At 48.2% G+C, this 20735-nt stretch overlaps 1 protein-coding gene across 6 annotated transcripts in view; it reads right to left on the bottom strand.

The window, feature by feature from the left end:
- Positions 1–20735, bottom strand: part of LOC123768066 (D-serine dehydratase) — a 340022-nt gene that overhangs the window by 89703 nt on the left and 229584 nt on the right. The window contains exon 10 of one of the 6 annotated variants that reach the window (XR_011223235.1): positions 11927–12039. The exons of the other annotated variants lie outside the window; for them this stretch is intronic. The gene's annotated coding sequence lies outside the window, so the exon portion shown is untranslated. The remainder of the gene's footprint in view (positions 1–11926; positions 12040–20735) is intronic. 6 annotated transcript variants of the gene reach the window in all.

Below are 20735 nucleotides of genomic sequence, written 5' to 3'. Positions count from 1 at the left end.
CTCAAAGATTTAATGGTTAATTGATTGATCCAACCCACAATTAATTGTTATTATCATATGGGTTGGTGGTGGCAGCTGAGAAGATCTCAAAAGTTGGCTAGGGACCTAGTTTAGTTTCTCGTGTGTGTAGTATCTTTTGGCAATCAAACCCCTAAGATCACGAGGAGTGGACTGAAGGCCACAGTGGACTGAAGGTACAGTTCTGGGATTTTAACCCTTAAGCTGCTAAGGGGTCCTGAGGAGATTTACACCCCTGTGCGCAAGAAAAAAAAAATTATAAAAAATTATTTCGTCTTCTAAAAATGTTAATTTGTGTTCCCTGAGCAAGGGGAAAAAAATATGGTAGGTGACATATTTTGGGTGCAATAGGCAGAGGAAGTCTGGCAAAATGTGGGCGTTGACAGAGCAGTTGTCAAAGCCGGTCAGCGTCACCCGCGCTGACAGGTGGGAGTTGCCACTGTGACGGAGTTCCCCCCCTTATAATTCTCCCACGCCTGCAGTAAGAGTCATGTCTACTTTTCCCAAGCGTTCTCTACGTTGCAGGCTACAATTTGATATATGGGAGAGAGTGAAGTGTTCTCGGAGAGCCGAGAAATTTGTGAAATAGTAATGTTTTGGCCTGTGGTTTAGGCCCTTTAGGGAGCCAAGATGGCGCTGGCCTCCCTGATCTCCCGCCAAAACCGTGTGACGTCAGTGGCACCGGATTGGTCACCGACAGCAATGTGGCACCGGGAGCCAATGAAAACTTCCCGTGGCAAAAGTGACGTCACGAAGGAAGAGGGTCCGGCCCGCGAGCCGGGCTGGCGCCAGCAGTCAGACACGACACGTCATAGAGGTCAGACGTGCGACGAGTGGTCCTGTCAGTTGGACAGTTGTTTCCCGCTCCCATGGATTTACGCGTCACCTGAAGTCCGCCAGTACTCTGAGAAGTCTTCCCTAGTTCATGTGTTGAACCAGAAGAGGGAATTGACGGTTATTTGAGCAACAAGTGCTCCAGTCAGGTGCTGTGCAAGAAGCAGTGAAGCCGTGCAGTGACGTATGTTGACGTCTGTGGCAATTCACCAGTTCGTGACAGCGTAGTGGCTGACAGAGCCACTGGGTAGCTGAGGAAGAGAGGACTATTTGGGGAAACCGGACGACTGTAGCTGAGACGTAGGCGACAGCCGTTGCTGGGAGAAGACGACGGCCAGGAGACCGGCTCCAACCTTCGAGAAGTCAAGAAGGAGGACGGACCTGCAGTGAGGAGGCACGGAGACGACGCGCTAAACGGTGGGACGACGAGAGGCTCTGGTAGGACACGACGTGTAGTGTGGGGGCGTTCCCGACACGAGGACCAGGAGCTACATCTCGACTCTCATCGGAGGATAGGGTGAAGTAGGTGTTTCTAGTTCCCTCCCCATTCCCCTTTAGTTAGCTATGTTATTTGGCTATATTATCTAGCCTGAGGATTTTATATGTCGTGAGCAAGTCTCACCCATGTCACGGTAAAGCACCAGTGTGCTAGACAGTACTATCAAGAGTACTTGTAATATTCATGTTGATTATTGGTGTGTACAGGCACCAGGAACAAGTGATAAATTTACTGTGTTGTGTATATCTTTCTATAGAGTTTGATATGAACATATAGTGGTAAATTATATATAATATTATGCCAGTATTTGAAAGTCAGGCTGTGTGCCCAGAAATCATTTATTTTCCATGTATTGATATTTGATGTGTCTACATTTTATATGCTATGTTCATGCAGTGATAAGTCGTTTGTGAGTACAGTGAATTATTGAGTTATCGCCCACGAGAGAAAGTACTGAAAACTCCAGTGTTAATATTTCATAATATATTGTTGGATGAATAACAGTGTAAGACCATTACTGTGAGTCATTATAGCATTGATTGTAGAAAAGACTGTTTGAGCCTGAGTACAGTGTAACCAAGTGATACGTGATATTGTAGCCAATATCGAGTGTGCGAGTTTCTAGTAACATTGGAGAATTTAAAGAAACAGCGCGTGCGAATCTAGAAAACAAGCAAAGCTTTCGTGCGGGAGCCAGGCAATCAGCTGTTCTTGACACTTGATGAGGAGGGGAGTGTTGCCACCCTAGTGATCGCATACTATCCGTGGGAACTTCCGGCCGCGTCGGGATCAGTTGACTTATTTGTTGTTGTTTGGCCTTTGTGACATCTTTCATACATTTTAAGTAAAGTACAAAACCATCTTTGTGTTTTTATCATTCCCTCCATTGATCTTGTGGCTATATTATACTGGTAAGCATTGAGTGATAACAATAAGTACCTGCCTGATTCCTGATCTTTTGAGTGTGACCTTGCCAAGGCTACCACTCATTCCACTAGTCCACTGATGGTGTTACTGGCCACCTAAAACACCAGTTGGCGACCTTGTGGTTAACCGTAGAGCCCGATTGTTGGGGAGGGCACACGACAGTCAAGTGCACGAGTCGTGTTCTCACTCTTTCTTAATTAGAGGCCGTTAAGATTGACTGGGAGACTCTCCTGGCGTGCAGTGGCGCCGTGAGGATCGAGTGAAGACCCGCAGGGCTACGGTGAGTGACCTTGAGCATAATTATTGCTCACCCCAGAGTAAGGGTAGAGAGGGAAACCCCAACATTGGCGACCTTGCCAGGATATCGATCGAAGTAAAGGTTGCAGTGGTACTTGGCAGTGGTACTTGGCAGTGGTGTTAGAGATCAGGTGCAGGTTAACACTCGTAGCACAAGATGGAGGATGATAAAGTAACCAGGTTTATTGACTCTAGAGATGAACAGGTGCTGGAAGAGTGCACCAAGGCACAGTTACAGGCTATAGCGAATCATTTTGGAATAAAGCTGAAATCTGCCAGAGTTGGTGAAAGAAGACTAGAGATAATGGCTCAGCTCAAGGCTCGAGACGAAGCTTTGGGGGAGGAACGGCCCCAAACACCTGCCAGTGAGGGCGAACACCTGAGTATTGGGGGAAGCAGCAGGGGATCCAGCGGCAGCAGGCACAGCATAAAGCTGGAAATAATGAAGCTGCAGCCAGAAGCACAGCAGCGCAGAGAAGAGCGAGAAGCGCAGCTGAGGAGAGAAGAGGCACAGCAGCGCAAGGAAGAGCGAGAAGCAGAAGCGCAGCTGAGGAGAGAAGAAGCACAACAGCGCAAAGAAGAGCAAGAGCGAGAAGCACAGATGAAGCGTGAGGAGCGAGAAGCACAGCTGCGCCGGGAAGAACAGGAGCGAGAAGCACAGACGAAGCGTGACGAGCGAGAAGCACAGCTGCGCCGGGAAGAACAGGAGCGAGAAGCATGAGGAACGAGAAGCACAGCTGCGCCGGGAAGAGCAAGAACGAGAAGCACAGCTACGCAGGGAAGAACGAGAGCAAGAAGTTAGGCTGAGACAAATGGAAATAGAAGCCAACCAGGAGGTGGAGCTGAAGCGAGCTGAACTGGGACTAGGTGCCCCTGCCCCGCCACAGGAAGACCGACGAGTGAGGGAACGAGACCTGCCGGTCTTTGTGCCTAGTGAAGCCGAAAGTTTCTTCGATCACTTTGAGAGAGTTGCTGCTATGAAGAGGTGGCCGAGGGCGGAGTGGGCGGAGTTGGTCCAAGGGAGGCTCATAGGTGAAGCTCGTGAAGCCTTCACTATGCTCGACTTCCAGGAATGCACTAACTACGATGCGGTAAAACGAGCTGTGCTCCGTTCCTTTAAGCTCACACCAGAGTGTTACAGAAAGAGGTTTAGAGAATGTACCCGGTTGCCAGGAAAATCGTATGCGGAGACGGCGAGGGACATGGAAAGAAAGTTCCTTAAGTGGTTGGACTCTGAAGAAGCGGGGTCGGCCAAAGAGGTCAAGGAACTAATGGTCATGGAAAAGTTTATGTCCGTGCTCCCTCCTGAGATCAGGATGAGGGTAAAGGAGGCGGACATAAAGGACCTGAGGGCCGCAGCCGACCGGGACGACATGTTAGAAGAAGCCCTACGCCCACGCCGAGAGGGACAGAACCGACCACCCGCATACGTCGGAAACGATAGGAGTTATAGAAGGACGGATGGATGGAGGACAGGAGCGAGTTCTCCCAAGTCCCATCTCTCAAGTTGGAACACCCGAGGATCAAAAGGTGCTATAGAACCGATAGAGGAGAGCCAAGCTGAAAGCTCGGGAGTTGTTACCGCAATGAAGGAAACAACAAGCGGTGCGGGAAAGACACAGGGTGTGACGGTCTCTGGAGGCAGTGCTAAGGCGAGCGGTGGCGGATGGTCTCTGCCGAGGGGCCGCTGCTACAACTGCGGAATACCCGGACACGTCGCGCGGGAATGCAGACGCTTTAAGCAGCGGGGACACGTTGCTTTAGTGATGTTCGAGGACCAGAGGGCCGAGGGAGTGCGGGACGAACCCATGCTGAATGGGGAGAAGAAAGTTCACCCGTTCATGTGTCAAGGAACCGTAAGGATGGGGGTCACAGACCCCATCCCCGTGAAGATGCTAAGAGACACCGGGGCTGACTTTACCCTGGTAAGTGAAACCCTGTTCCCCGAGGGTTACGAAAGTACCAGTGTGGGGGTGGCACGGGTGGCCACTGTGGGAGGCCCAGTGAGGATGCCCCTACACCAGGTAACTTTGGATTCCGATTATGGGTGCCAGACCCTAGTGGTGGGAGTCTGTACATCAATGCCCAAGATGGAGGCACAGGTCATCTTGGGGAATGACGCGTGTGGAGGATATGTCCTCCCGCATCTCGTGAAAGGCGAAGAGTGCATAGAACAGTACAAGGAGACAGGCGGAGAGTTGAACGCCTGTGGGGACGAGAAGGGAATCGCACCGGTGGCGATCCCAGTTTGTACTGTGACACCGAGACAACGCGAAGAACCAGTAGGTTGTGGATCTGATGGGGCTGAAGAGACGACTGACAGCCTGGGAACAGATCACCTCTGCGTAGGACACAGAGAACGAGTGGAGGGCGAGAGTAGCCCGAATGGTGAGTTGCAGGTGACACTCACCGGTTCTCTAGGGGTACAACGCACTTGTCTTGGAAAGTTGCAGCAGGAGTAGTTCCCCGAATTGGTTAGTAAGGCCGAAGGAGGACGTGTGGGTCCTGAGAAGGCTTACTTTCCATTTATCTATATTATATATGCCATGCTATTTATGATGAAGGAACGATGGACACCAGGAGCGACCGTGAGAACGGTGAATAAATATGTCCAGAAGTTCAAAGAACGTCTCACTAGAGCGAAGAAACTGGCTAGGAAACTCCTGAAGAAGGCGCAACGTAAGATGTCGGAGTGGGGCGACAGGAGAGCTGCGAAGAGGGATTTTCAGGCCGGATCACAAGTAATGGTTGTGCTGCCAGGTAAAGGTAGAGTGACCACGTCGCGGTTCAAGAGACCATACCGAGTGCTGCGACGGTTGGGTCCAGTGTCGTACGAGATTGGGAAGCCGGATGGACCCCGAAAGAAACAGGTGTGTCCCGCGGGCCGCCTGAAACCTTTCTTCACTGTGGAAGGAAGAGCCGACAAGCAGGACGGAACGATGTCCCGAGAAACCCAGCGGCAGACGGGTCTGAGTGTACTGAGGGACCGAGAACTCCCGGAGGAGGAAAGTAAGTGGTCCAGGGCGGACGGCACCAGTCTCACCCGCACTGAGAGTCTGACAAGGATCAAGGTCAAGCACATCAAGGGGAAGGACGACGTAGTAGCGGACGCCCTATCCCGCATACACTAACGAGACATGACTCTTATTTTAAGGGGAGGGGTATGTGACGGAGTTCCCCCCCTTATAATTCTCCCACGCCTGCATTAAGAGTCATGTCTACTTTTCCCAAGCGTTCTCTATGTTGCAGGCTACAATTTGATATATGGGAGAGAGTGAAGTGTTCTCGGAGAGCCGAGAAATTTGTGAAATAGTAATGTTTTGGCCTGTGGTTTAGGCCCTTTAGGGAGCCAAGATGGCGCTGGCCTCCCTGATCTCCCGCCAAAACCGTGTGACATCAGTGGCACCGGATTGGTCACCGACAGCAATGTGGCACCGGGAGCCAATGAAAACTTCCCGTGGCAAAAGTGACGTCACGAAGGAAGGGGGTCCGGCCCGCGAGCCGGGCTGGCGCCAGCAGTCAGACACGACACGTCATAGAGGTCAGACGTGCGACGAGTGGTCCTGTCAGTTGGACAGTTGTTTCCCGCTCCCGTGGATTTACGCGTCACCTGAAGTCCGCCAGTACTCTGAGAAGTCTTCCCTAGTTCATGTGTTGAACCAGAAGAGGGAATTGACGGTTATTTGAGCAACAAGTGCTCCAGTCAGGTGCTGTGCAAGAAGCAGTGAAGCCGTGCAGTGACGTATGTTGACGTCTGTGGCAATTCACCAGTTCGTGACAGCGTAGTGGCTGACAGAGCCACTGGGTAGCTGAGGAAGAGAGGACTATTTGGGGAAACCGGACGACTGTAGCTGAGACGTAGGCGACAGCCGTTGCTGGGAGAAGACGACGGCCAGGAGACCGGCTCCAACCTTCGAGAAGTCAAGAAGGAGGACGGACCTGCAGTGAGGAGGCACGGAGACGACGCGCTAAACGGTGGGACGACGAGAGGCTCTGGTAGGACACGACGTGTAGTGTGGGGGCGTTCCCGACACGAGGACCAGGAGCTACATCTCGACTCTCATCGGAGGATAGGGTGAAGTAGGTGTTTCTAGTTCCCTCCCCATTCCCCTTTAGTTAGCTATGTTATTTGGTTATATTATCTAGCCTGAGGATTTTATATGTCGTGAGCAAGTCTCACCCATGTCACGGTAAAGCACCAGTGTGCTAGACAGTACTATCAAGAGTACTTGTAATATTCATGTTGATTATTGGTGTGTACAGGCACCAGGAACAAGTGATAAATTTACTGTGTTGTGTATATCTTTCTATAGAGTTTGATATGAACATATAGTGGTAAATTATATGTAATATTATGCCAGTATTTGAAAGTCAGGCTGTGTGCCCAGAAATCATTTATTTTCCATGTATTGATATTTGATGTGTCTACATTTTATATGCTATGTTCATGCAGTGATAAGTCGTTTGTGAGTACAGTGAATTATTGAGTTATCGCCCACGAGAGAAAGTACTGAAAACTCCAGTGTTAATATTTCATAATATATTGTTGGATGAATAACAGTGTAAGACCATTACTGTGAGTCATTATAGCATTGATTGTAGAAAAGACTGTTTGAGCCTGAGTACAGTGTAACCAAGTGATACGTGATATTGTAGCCAATATCGAGTGTGCGAGTTTCTAGTAACATTGGAGAATTTAAAGAAACAGCGCACGCGAATCTAGAAAACAAGCAAAGCTTTCGCGCGGGAGCCAGGCAATCAGCTGTTCTTGACACTTGATGAGGAGGGGAGTGTTGCCACCCTAGTGATCGCATACTATCCGTGGGAACTTCCGGCCGCGTCGGGATCAGTTGACTTATTTGTTGTTGTTTGGCCTTTGTGACATCTTTCATACATTTTAAGTAAAGTACAAAACCATCTTTGTGTTTTTATCATTCCCTCCATTGATCTTGTGGCTATATTATACTGGTAAGCATTGAGTGATAACATTAAGTACCTGCCTGATTCCTGATCTTTTGAGTGTGACCTTGCCAAGGCTACCACTCATTCCACTAGTCCACTGATTGTGTTACTGGCCACCTAAAACACCAGTTGGCGACCTTGTGGTTAACCGTAGAGCCCGATTGTTGGGGAGGGCACACGACACTCAAGTGCACGAGTCGTGTTCTCACTCTTTCTTAATTAGAGGCCGTTAAGATTGACTGGGAGACACTCCTGGCGTGCAGTGGCGCCGTGAGGATCGAGTGAAGACCCGCAGGGCTACGGTGAGTGACCTTGAGCATAATTATTGCTCACCCCTGAGTAAGGGTAGAGAGGTGAACCCCAACACCACAAAGATATTATTGCCTAATTATTTCAATGTCTCTGATTTTTTTCTTAGTTTTTTGCAGTAATATTATTCAATTGTGTGTATTGTGATATGTTTATATAATAAAAGGGGTGAATCATCGCTATACTCAAAAGTATGATGTGCATATTAGTGATTCAATTATTATGTTCATAAAACAATATACAAATAGATTTGCTGTTATTACACTCTATACACAGGTTATATATATAAGTATCTGGATGTTTTGTTCACCATAACGAACCACTAAATTGGTATTGTGAGTCGAAAAGCAACGAGGAGTGACTGCCACACACCAGCCAGCCACTCGTTGCCACTCCCTCAACAATGCCTCACTCGCAAACTTTCTCCTTCCACCATCCTGTTTTTTACTTTATTCACTATATACAGACATTACATATAAATTTCTACAGGTTCATCACAACTGTACAACTAAGCTGATATAGGTAGTTCAGGCACTATGGGACATCATTACACACAGTCAACTGGCAGCTGCCTCCCTCACTAATTCAAGTTCACACACACTAAAATTTCTCCCCCAACAATACCGTTTGTGGTGTTATTACACTATATACAGACATTATATACAAGTAACTATATGGTTTGCTCACCACAACTGTACAACTAAGCTAATATTGTTAGTTCAGGCACCAAGAGTCGTTACTACACACAAGTCAACTAGCGGCTGCCTCCTTCACTCATTCAATACCATGTCCATGATCAGGACCATGTCCGTGACCAGGATGTCCGTGATCAGGACCTCCTGATCACTAGGGGGGTGAAACAGGGTGACCCCCTGTCTCCATTTCTCTTCAACCTAATAATTGATGAGGCAATTACTAGGGCTAAGGGCTTGGGGCTAGGGGTCGGTCTGGGAGGTGATAAGGTATCAGCGCTGGCGTTCGCCGACGACCTGGTTGTGGCAGCAGAAACGGCTGCCGGATTACAGACACTCATAACCAGTATTTGCCACACGCTGCGCGGCTCTGGTCTCAAAGTAAATGCTGCGAAGTGCCGAACGCTGAGCATAGCGATCGATACGCATCGAAAGACATGGCATGTCCCCACCAGGAAGGCATACTACGTCGGAGACGATGCTATTGGTACTATGAGTGTGGCTGACGAGTACAAGTACTTAGGGATACTGATCGGGGCCGGGGGCAGACGCTTATCCTATGGTTCCCTGTTTGAGGACGGCCTGACTAATATCACCAAGGCACCGCTCAAACCCCAACAGAGGCTATACCTACTGAAGCACCACCTAATCCCCATGATGAACCACCGCCTTGTCCTCGGACACGTGGCTAAAACGGAGTTAGCGAGGCTGGACCGGCGGCTGCGCCACGCCACTCGTGGCTGGCTGCGGCTGCCCCACGATACTCCTAACGCCTTTATCCACGCTGACGTAAAGGACGATGGACTAGGGATACCCGACTTTGCCACATCAATCTGGCTACAAAAGAACAAGCGGCTCGGGGCACTAGCAGGGTCGGCGGACCCAGTGGTGGTGGCAGCGGCTCTCCTACCCGCATTCCAAGCGAGAATGCGTCGATGGGTAGACCCGACCACGGCCGCTGGAACGTCTTCCAGCAGGACGACCGAGTGCGCTAGGAGGTGGAAGGCAAAACTGTACAGCATGGTCGATGGCACCGGCCTCGCTTCCTCTTGTGAGGTCCCATCCTGTCATAAGTGGGTTGCGTCCGGCACCCGTCTGCTAAGCGGAGGAGATTTTGCTCACGCCATCCAAATCAGGGCAAACGCTGTAGCCACGCCGTCTAGGGCAGCCAGGGGTAGACCCGAGACTTCTGGTCTCTGTGATGCTTGTCAGAAACCAGGAACCCTGGGCCACATATCCCAGGCCTGCCACAAGACACACGGGGCTCGGGTGAAACATCACGACGACATCACCCGGTTCGTAGCTGGCCGCTACGGGTGGAGGGGTGGATGGTGCAAGGAGAGTGCGCGTGGTCTACAAGGTATGGGTCTCACCAAGAGCGACCTCGAGATTTGCTCCGTGAAGGCCTTGACCTGGACATATTCTATATACAGAATATGGTCCAAGACCACGTCAAGGGGCAGGCCACCCTAGTCCCGGGATCACTGTGCACAGGGTGCATAAGGGTCAATATAGTCACGCTTAGGTGAACCGCAGCCACAATAGCTGGTAGCCAACTATCTAAGCAGTTTCGTCATCCGGAGTACCACTTCTCCTAATGGCGTCTCACAAGAGGGTGGATGACCTGGCCGGAGCCCACGAGTAGGCAAGGCGGCGACCGGAGGGACCCCATGCGCATACATGATAACCCTCCCGCTCCGGGGCCTTGTTAGGAGCTTCCACTGTGTCTAGTTTTCCATGTATGCCGACGTCAAATCATCAACCCTGCCGATTGGGCAGCTTGCTGCTTTGGCCTTCAGCGTTTGTTCTTTTTAATGTTATACTGTGCACCCCTACCTGTGTGTGCTGTGTCCCATATAGAAAAAAATAAAGACAAAAGAATTTTCCATTAATGTTTGTTTATTTTCAGGTTATTATTATGTATTATTAGTATCATCTTAACTCTTGTGGGTGTGATGAGATCTGCCATATATGTTTATTTTAGTTTGTGTTTGCTAGGGTATTAGGTATGCTTAGGGGTGCCGTCTCGCCATGCCCTGTGGCTGGGGGTATTAGTGCCCTGAAGCTACATAAAAACCCTATACCCCCCGAAGTGGCAAGGGGAGTTAGGGGACAAAAAAAATCACACATACTAAATTTCTCCCCCAACAATACTGTTTACAGTGTTATTACACTATATACACACATTATATATAAGTATCTAAATGTTGTATGCACCGTAACTGTACACATAAGCTTGTAGGGTGTCCAAAGAGCATAGTGGCCACCCTCCACACAGCCAGACAAGTCATGCAGATGACGCCACCACCGTCACCCAAATGGCTCCTCCCAAACATAATCCTTTTGCTGTTATTACACTAATACACACATTATATATCACGCACCCACGCACCGTGGGACATGTTACTCATGATTGATAAAGATTAAGCCACCCAAGAGGTGGCACGGGCATGAATAGCCCGTAATGTTACTCATGGCGTATATATATGCCATGAGCAATTTAAGGGTTAAGTATAGTTAATTAAGGCAGGCTAGTGGACGAAAGAGAGCCATTACCCCCGGCCACCGTTACAGGTTGACCCGATTTCCCTTCTTCTCTGTTCCAGGGCACGGGTCTCCCAGGTTATCCGCAGGATTATTTGGTCCAGCCAGCCTGCGGTCTATCCCCGTGCCCATGACATTCGTAAGTTTGCGGCTTTGGCTGCAGTTTTTGGTAATATGTCCTGGGCTGACATTTGGGTGCAGGGCATTTCGAGGTTGAACAGAGACCTGGCCGCACGGTACCTCGTTAATGTTTTGGTCCCTTCTCGGGCATGTGCAGCCTGGAGTCGCAGGTTGCAGCCAGTCGTCTTGACTTCAAGTTGAGGAGCAAGTGGCGGCTGCCTTCCGGCCGGGCAACAAAACAAGAGCAACAAAACCCGAGCTGACCCCAAGGGCGTCAAAGTACCGAGCAGTAAAAGACACAGCGCAGGTGACTTGTGGAACGAGGCCCCAAGGGCAGTACTTACAGGGCATCTAGGGAAGGGAACCCTAGGCGCATGCAGCCTGAGTATCGTAGAATATTTCTCCTGGCTCACATACCACCTGTTGAGACAACCCACACCACAGGGCACAGAACTGAGACAAAACACAGGAACCAGAGGCACACGACTTCTCCAGAATTGCATCAGCCAAGAACTGGTAGTTGGATCGCCGGCGCAGGGTCTGGGGCTCCTCCTTTCCCCTCCCAGGGAGGGAGGGGGGGGGAGGGGGGTTGCGCAGACAGCGTCACGGCAACGTGATGACGTCATGCTAGTTTGCTAATTTTCGTTTGGGGAGTTCTATCTACTTATTCTGCTTTCGGTAGCTATAATTTCACCAGAATAGGGGTTTGTTTTGGGACGCTTACCTTTCTGGGTGTCAGACCCGGTTGATGGCTGGCACAGAATGCTCAAAACCACAATGGGGTTTCTATAGGTCATTACTCCTCGTGTCTCTCTGAGGGGGGCCCAGTTCTGGCTCCTGGTAGGCAAGAACTCCATGAAAATTGACTGATGCAAAAAAGTTATACAAATCCATTCAGCATGGATAGCTCTGGGGGCTCCACTCAGATACGTATTTTGGCATAACTGTATCTATGATAATTTTAAGACCAAATATTTCAAAACATTTTCCTCATTCTCTTAAATTATTTCATATTTCTAATGCTCATTAAAGGTTTTCACTTTCCTGGGGAGGGAAGGCCCTTGCCTCATACATAGAATAGTAAAGAAGAGGATTAAATATATAAGATATTCAAAATGACACTAAAAATATTTTTTTTGTAATCATATTTTTGAAGTTTTCTTCTATAAATGATTGGACATAATTTTGCACATTGTCAAGCACAAATAATAAACTGCATAACCAATGATTTTGTTATATAATAATATGATAAAACCAGTGTTGAATGTAATGAAATGCCATTTTCTGGGTGAGTCCCAGAGGCTGCCCAGAGCTATCCTGGCTGATAGGAATAGCCCTAACTTTTGGCATCAGTCGATGTGGGTGGGTTCTAGGCCTACCGGGGAACATGGCCAGAACCTGGCCCCCTCAGAGAGGCATGAGGAGCAATGGCCTATAGAAATCCAGGACAGACACCCAGAGAGGTAAGCGCCCTAAAACAAACAGCTATTCTGATTAAAAACGATGAACATAGACAAACGAATCGACAGAACTCCCCAAATGAAAACGGGCAAACAAGCATGACCTCACACAAGCTATGCAGCTCCCCCCTCCCTGCGAGGGAAAAGGGGGAGCCCCAGACCCCCCACACCGGCAATCCACCCTGCAGTTCTGAGGTTGATACCTGGTTGATGGGGTTCTGGGAGTTCTTCTACTCCCCAAGCCCGGCCCGAGGCCAGGCTCGACTTGTGAGAGTTTGGTCCACCAGGCTGTTGCTTGGAGCGGCCCGCAGGGCCACGTACCCACCACAGCCCGGCTGATCCGGAACTTCTCTTAGAAAACCGTCCAGTTTTCTCTTGAAGATGTCCACGGTTGTTCCGGCAATATTTCTTATGCTCGCTGGGAGGACGTTGAACAACCGCAGACCCCTGATGTTTATACAGTGCTCTCTGATTGCGCCTATGACACCTCTGCTCTTCACAGGTTCAATCTTGCATTTTCTTCCATATCGTTCACTCCAGTACGTTGTTATTTTACTGTGTAGATTTGGGACCTGACCCTCCAGTATTTTCCAGGTGTATATTATTTGGTATCTCTCTCGTCTCCTTTCTAGAGAGTACATTTGGAGAGCTTTGAGACGATCCCAATAATTTAGGTGTTTTATCTCGTCTATGCGTGCCGTATATGTTCTCTGTATTCCCTCTATTTCAGCAATCTCTCCTGCTCTGAAGGGGGAAGTGAGTACTGAGCAGTACTCGAGACGGGACAGCACAAGTGACTTGAAGAGTACAACCATTGTGATGGGATCCCTGGATTTGAAAGTTCTCGTAATCCATCCGATCATTTTTCTGGCTGACGCGATATTTGCTTGGTTATGCTCCCTAAACGTTAGATCGTCGGACATCATTATTCCCAAATCCTTGACATGCTGTTTTCCTACTATGGGAAGATTCGATTGTGTTTTGTACCCTGTATTATGTTTCAGATCCTCATTTTTGCCGTACCTGAGTACCTGAAATTTATCACTGTTAAACATCATGTTATTTTCTGCTGCCCAATCAAAAACTTTGTTGACATCTGCTTGTAGTTTTTCAATGTCTTCAGCAGAGGTAATTTTCATGCTGATTTTTGTGTCATCTGCAAAGGACGACACGAAGCTGTGGCGTGTATTTTTGTCTATATCAGATATGAGAATAAGGAACAGTAGCGGTGCAAGGACTGTACCTTGAGGTACAGAGCTTTTAACATCGCTTGGACTCGATTTTATCTGATTGACTGTTACTCTTTGTGTTCTGTTCGACAGGAAATTGAGTATCCAGCGTCCTACTTTTCCAGTTATTCCCATTGACCTCATTTTGTGAGCTATCACCCCATGGTCACATTTGTCGAACGCCTTTGCAAAGTCTGTGTATACAACATCTGCATTTTGCTTTTCTTCTAGGGCTTCTGTGATTTTGTCATAGTGGTTGAGTAACTGTGACAGACAGGATCTTCCCGCTCTAAATCCATGTTGTCCTGGATTGTGCAATTCATTGTTTTCCATAAAACTAGAAATTTGATTCCTAATCACTCTTTCAAACACTTTTATTATGTGTGATGTTAGTGCAACTGGCCTATAATTTTTTGCCAAGGCTTTACTCCCCCCCTTGTGCAACGGAGCTATATCTGCAGATTTAAGTGCTGCTGGTATCTCCCCTGTATCCAGGCTCTTTCTCCATATTACGCTGAGTGCTCTCGCTACTGGTACTTTACATTTCTTTATGAATATTGAATTCCATGAGTCAGGCCCAGGAGCTGAGTGCATAGGCATATTATCAATTTCTCTTTCAAAGTCCTCCGAGTTTGTGGTAATATCCGTTATATTATCTGCAGCTTGAATGTCATTCATAAAGAAGCTGTCTGGGTCATCAACTTTCATGTTGTTTATTGGTGTGCTAAACATAGCCTCATACTGGCTTCTTAGAATTTCACTAATCTCTTTGTTGTCCTCTGTGTACGTACCTTCATTTGTAATTAACGGTCCAATACTGGTCGAGGTTTTGGATTTTGATTTTGCGTATGTGAAAAAATATTTCGGATTTTTCCTTATCTCTTGTATAGCTTTCTGTTCCAATTCCATTTCCTCAGACTCATATGATCGCTTCAACGTTTGTTCTATTTCCTCAATCTCCCTGCTTAGGCTTGTTTTCCTTGCTTGTGATAGTTGTGTCTGCTGAAGCATTTCCGTTATTTTTTTTCCTTCTCCTGTACAGTCGTCTCCGTTCTCTTTCTAGAGTGGTGCTCTTTCTGCCCCTCCTCACAGGTACGTGCTTCAAGCAGACCTTGTAAGCTTCAGCTGTCAGTTGAGCTATTCCCTGTGTGGGAGTTTTGTCGCTTAAGACCGTCTCCCATTGAATGGTTGCAAGGTCTACATTTATTTTTTCCCAGTCAATCCTCTTATTGTTGAAATTGAATTGATTGAATATTCCTTCTCGCTTGTTGGGTCTCTTAGACCTACTACCGTTATTTATGCTAGTTCGCACTTCAATGAGCTTATGGTCTGAGTATGAAGTATCTGAGATTGTGATATCCCTGATTAGTTCATCATTGTTTGTGAATAACAAGTCTAGTGTGTTTTCGTTCCTAGTTGGTTCTGTAATCTGTTGATTGAGCGAGAATTTGTCACAGAATCTCAAAAGTTCTCTAACCTGTGGTTGGTTATTTCCCGGGTCATTCCCTGCTATGATATTTGTGTTTGCCGTTCTCCATCTTAGACTCGGTAAATTGAAATCTCCAAGAAAGATAATATCTGGAGCTGGGTTTGCTAGGTTGTCAAGTATGTTCTCTATTTTGTGCATCTGTTCTGTGAATTCCTCAATCGTTGTATCTGGCGGTTTATATATTAGAATAATAATTAGGTTTAGTTTCTCTACCTTCATTCCAAGTACCTCTACCACCTCATTAGTTGAATTTAATAGTTCTGTGCATACCAGGTCTTCTTTAATATACAGACCTACTCCTCCATTTGACCTAGTTTTTCTATCACATCTATATAGATTATAATTTGAAATCCAGATTTCACCATCCATGTAATCTTTTGTATGAGTTTCCGTGAATGCCCCAAATATTGAGTTTGACTCTAATAGAAGGCCATTTATGAACTTAACTTTATTTCTTGACTTTGGCTTTAAACCTTGAATGTTTGCAAATATGAATGATTGTCCATATTGTGTGTCACTTCTGGAAGGTTTTGGTAGTTCTCCCTCCTCTCTACCCTGACCCAGGGTGTGTTGTTGTGGCAATGGTTTGTCCAGTTTTGGAAGTGATACTGGGGAGTGTGGTAGTCTCTGTGTAGTTGGGGGGTGTAGTATGTGTGGGCTTGATGACGAACTGTAGTCCAGTCTTGGGCATTTTCCCCTCTCCATCCGTACTCCTGCCACGTTTCTGCCTGTCTGTTTCTCCCTCTGTTTGTACCTGCCTCTAAAAAATTTTCAGGGCTATTTTGTTGGACTTCTTCTCTTATATGGCGCTGTGTACCTCTGACGTGGAAATCGGGGCAGTGAAGATCGTAGCATTTCCTCTCATTGACTGAGAGTGTGCATAGCTTAGGGTGAAAATATCTACACTCTGTATCAAAACGACATCTGCCTTTCCCTAACCAGTTTCGGCATTTCCGTGGGTGCATGAATGAGCATTCCGTGCCTCTGGGCCCATATCTACACTGTCCTTTTGCATAATACCAGCAAATATTTTCATTTGTGATTGTATTATTCTTGTTTGTACCCGTGCACGACTTGGCTACCTCTGTGTTTTTTGTTCCAACTTTCTCGTTTCTGCATTCATTCTCGGTATTGCCCTTATCTTTCTCCTTGTTGCTTTCGTCTTTCTCATTTGTGTTCTCATTCGTCTCATTTTTTTTTCTCTCCTTATTCATATCACCAGTGTGCTCTACAATATTGCCTTCATTTTTGTGTACCTCGACACTATACCCTTCTACATTGCTACTTTGACTCTCTAACTTCTCAGTCCCTGGGTTGTGTTCAGAGTTCGTTGCTGTCTTTATATACTCTGCATATATTTCTGGTAGTTTTTGTGTGAATTGTAGCCTGTGTACTTCAGGAATGTTATTCATTAGTTTGGTGATGTTTTCCCACAACTGTCTGTCTCTTTGACAGATCCAGTAGTTACCTTCCCGGTTTGCATATTGTGTAGGTAATCCTTGGATATGTTGGTTGGATATGTAGGTTGGATATCAAAGTACACTACAACCTCGATTCAACGTACTATATGGGACCGACCCCAGTTCGTTGGAGCGTTGGATTCGTTGCAAGAGGTGACCTTCAGGAGGCATTTGCATCAGTGTCTTTTTTTCTTGTAACAATAAAAATGCATTATCATATTATATACTGTACAGTACCTATATATTATTACTCTACTAACAAATACTGTGTTACATTTGTTATTTACCTTATTGTTGGAGTCAAGTCCATCTTGAAGTCTCATGGAGTTGTGAATGCTGTACAGTAAATACATACTGTAGTGTATTATGCAGTTAACACTGTGTTGAGTAGTTCTGCTGTATGTTGAGTACTACAATAAAATTTATGAAAACTATTGTACACTAAAATTACTGCAACTTTAATTTTAACACTATATTTTGATTTGTCAAGAGGCTGGAGTGTTCATTCCGTGACTTTGTTGGACATATCTGCACAATCAAGGAACATCCATGCACCATGTCGGCTCCAAACGCACTCATTGTGTCAGTGATGGCTTGTCTGGTGGGTGGGTGGGCAGGCAGGCAGGCAGGGAGGGAAGGAGGGAGGCAGGGAGGGAGGGAGGGAGGGAGGGAGGGAGAGAGGGAGGGAGGGAGGGAGAGAGGGAGGCAGGCAGACAGGCAGGCAGGAAGGGAGGGAGGGAGGGAGGGAGGGAGGGAGGGAGGGAGGGAGGGAGGGAGGGAGGGAGGGAGGGAGGGAGGGAGGCAGGGAGGGAGGGAGGCAGGCAGGCAGGCAGGCAGGCAGGCAGGCAGGAAGGGAGGGAGGGAGGGAGGGAGGGAGGGAGGGAGGGAGGGAGGGAGGGAGGGAGGCAGGCAGGCAGGCAGGCAGGCAGGGAGGGAGGCAGGCAGGGAGGGAGGCAGGCAGGGAGGGAAGGAGGGAGGGAGGGAGGGAGGGAGGGAGGGAGGGAGGGAGGGAGGGAGGCAGGGAGGGAGGGAGGGAGGGAGGGAGGGAGGGAGGCAGGGAGGCAGGGAGGGAGGGAGGCAGGGAGGGAGGGAGGGAGGGAGGGAGGCAGGGAGGGAGGGAGGGAGGGAGGGAGGCAGGCAGGCAGGCAGGGAGGGAGGCAGGCAGGGAGGGAGGCAAGCAGGGAGGGAGGCAGGCAGGCAGAGCTTGGGAGGGAGGCAGGCAGGAAGGGAGGCAGGCAGAGCTCTTTGGAGGGAGAGGCAGCCAGGCAGGCAGGCAGGCAGAGCTTGGGAGGGAGAGGCAGGCTGGGAGGGAGGCAGGCACGGAGGGAGACAGGCACGAAGAGAGACAGGCACGGAGGGATGCAGGCAGAGCTTGGGAGGGAGGGAGGGAGGGAGGCAGGCAGGCAGAGGCTGGGAGGGAGCCAGGGAGGGAGGCTGGGAGGGAGGCAGGCAGGCAGAGGCTGGGAGGGAGCCAGGGAGGGAGCCTGAGAGGGAGGCAGGCAGGCAGAGGCTGGGAGGGAGCCAGGGAGGGAGGCTGGGAGGGAGGGAGGCAGGCAGGCAGAGGCTGGGAGGGAGCCAGGGAGGGAGGCTGGGAGGGAGCCAGGGAGGGAGGCTGGCAGAGGCTGGGAGGGAGCCAGGGAAGGAGAGGATGGAGATGGAGGGATGGAAGGATGGATGATTTGAGGGAGAGGGAGGGATGGAGGTATGGAGGTGGAGGTTGAGTTGAGCAGTGTGTGTGTATGGGCTGTAGGGGTAGGGGGGTGGGGGAGGTGTGTCGGTGGTGGTGGTGAAGGGACCGGCTCACTAATAACCCTAACTCATTGACCCAGTTAACTTTTTTTTTAACTTGATTTATTTCTTAAATTCTGGATGGATGGAGGGAGAAAGGGGATGGATGGAGGGAGGGGGGAGGGATAGAGGGAGGGAGGGAGGGATGGATGGAGAGAGGGAGGGATGGAGAGAGAGGGAGGGATGGAGAAAGGGAGGGAGGGGGGAGGGAGAGAGGGAGGGGGAGAGGGAAGGAGCGAGGGCTGGAGAGAGGGAAGGAACGAGGGATGGAGAGAGGAAGGGAGGGAGGGAGGGATAATAAGAGAGGGAGGATAATAAGAGATATCAAAAAACTTATTTTAGAACTGATTTATTAATTTTATTATTTCGAGGCCGTAGTCACTGAACTGTGGCAATGAAATCGAACGAAACAAGCATGGTGCTGTGTGTACAAAGGATTAGACCCGTCCACTCACTCATGCTAGAGTTGTTCCAATAACATACAGTAATTTCTCAAATAGCAGATGTCTATCATATTACAGTATATTTTCGGTTTTATTTAGTTTAGTTTAATTAGGATAATAAAAAGCTATTACAACACTGGTTTTAGAAATTATTTATTAATATGACACTTTCAAAAGTCATGGGTTACTGAACTATGACGACACAGACGAAAGTGAGTGAAACCTCACTGTAAAGTGAGAATGGGAAAGTTTTCCACCAGTCTGTGAACTCTGTCTGGACATCGTAAGCAAATCCGAACATCCTCCGCTTCGGCGAACCATTGTTCGTCGAACCGGGTGAGTAAATCCGGCCTGAAAAGTGTGCGAACTAGCCGGATATTCGTTGAATTGGGGTACGTTGAATCGAGGTTGTACTGTACAAGGGTACCTCGGTTTAAGAGTTTAATCTGTTCCTGGAGACAGCTCGTAACCCGAAAACTTGTAACCTGAAGCTAATTTCCCCATAAGAAGTAATGGGAAATTAATTAATCCGTTCCAGACTACCCAAAAACCTCACTTCACACTAAATTTTATACCTAATTCATCTAAATAAACCTACAAAACTATGTTCAAGTTATTACTTACCCTTGCTGATGAGTGCTGTAGGCGTATGGAAGATGGTGAGGAGGAGGAGGAGGAGAGGTGTTACTGTTTGGAAGGGGAGTCCCCTTCCATTATAACATCAGGCAGTGAGGACCTTTCTGGTGTGCACTCCCTAGCACGTTTTGCCTGCATACCACTAGGTGTGGGTTGTGGCTCACTGCTCGATTTTCTCACAACAAATCTGTCCATGGAAACTTGTTTTTCCCTTCTTCGCAAGCTGTCTCTGTAGTAAGGCATCACATTGTCATTGAAAAGATTAAGGCAACGGCCTACTACAGCTTTCTCTGGGTGAGTCTTTTCAATAAAAGATTGCATTTTTTCCCACATCTGACACACCTTAATTTCTGCAGAAGGGACATTTGCTACTGCCTCATCCTCCTCCACTGGAGAAACATCCTCAGCTGGGTCTTCTTGCTGTTCCTTTTGAAGGGCCTGGAGTTCTTCGGTGGTCAGTTCTTCGTTGTCTTCTTCCACCAACTCCTCCACATCATCACCATCCATTTCCAAGCCCATTTGCCGGCCCAGAGTAACAATTTCCTCAACAATAGGCGCATCATTTTGAGGCTCAAACCCCCTCAAAGTCTAGTTCTCTCACACATTCAGGCCACAATTTTCTCCAGCCAGAGATCAGGGTTCTTTGACTCACTTCTTGCCAGGCTTTGTCAATGAGTTTTAAAGAACTACAAATGTTAAAATGGTGTTTCCAGAACTCTTTGAGGGTGAGGTTTGTGGCTTCAGTCACTTCAAAACATTTCCGGAAAAGTGCCTTTTCATAAAATCTCTTAAAATTTGCTATGATTGGTCTGGTCCATAGGCTGAATTAGAGAAGTGGTGTTAGGAGGAAAGAACTTTACTGTGAGAAATTTATTGTATCTGTACAACAATTCATCTTCCAAACCTGGAGGATGAGCAGGAGCATTGTCGAGGAGAAGCAGGGCCTTGAGTGGTAAATGTTTCTCCTGCAGATATTTTTCTATGGCAGGGGACACCACTTCATTCACCCACTCCGAAAAAAATCCTAG

This window comes from Procambarus clarkii, chromosome 59 (assembly GCF_040958095.1).
Source record: "Procambarus clarkii isolate CNS0578487 chromosome 59, FALCON_Pclarkii_2.0, whole genome shotgun sequence".
NCBI lineage: Eukaryota > Metazoa > Arthropoda > Malacostraca > Decapoda > Cambaridae > Procambarus > Procambarus clarkii.
The sequence above is the reverse complement of the archived record's forward strand: the minus strand, read 5'-3'. Positions and strand labels throughout refer to the sequence as shown.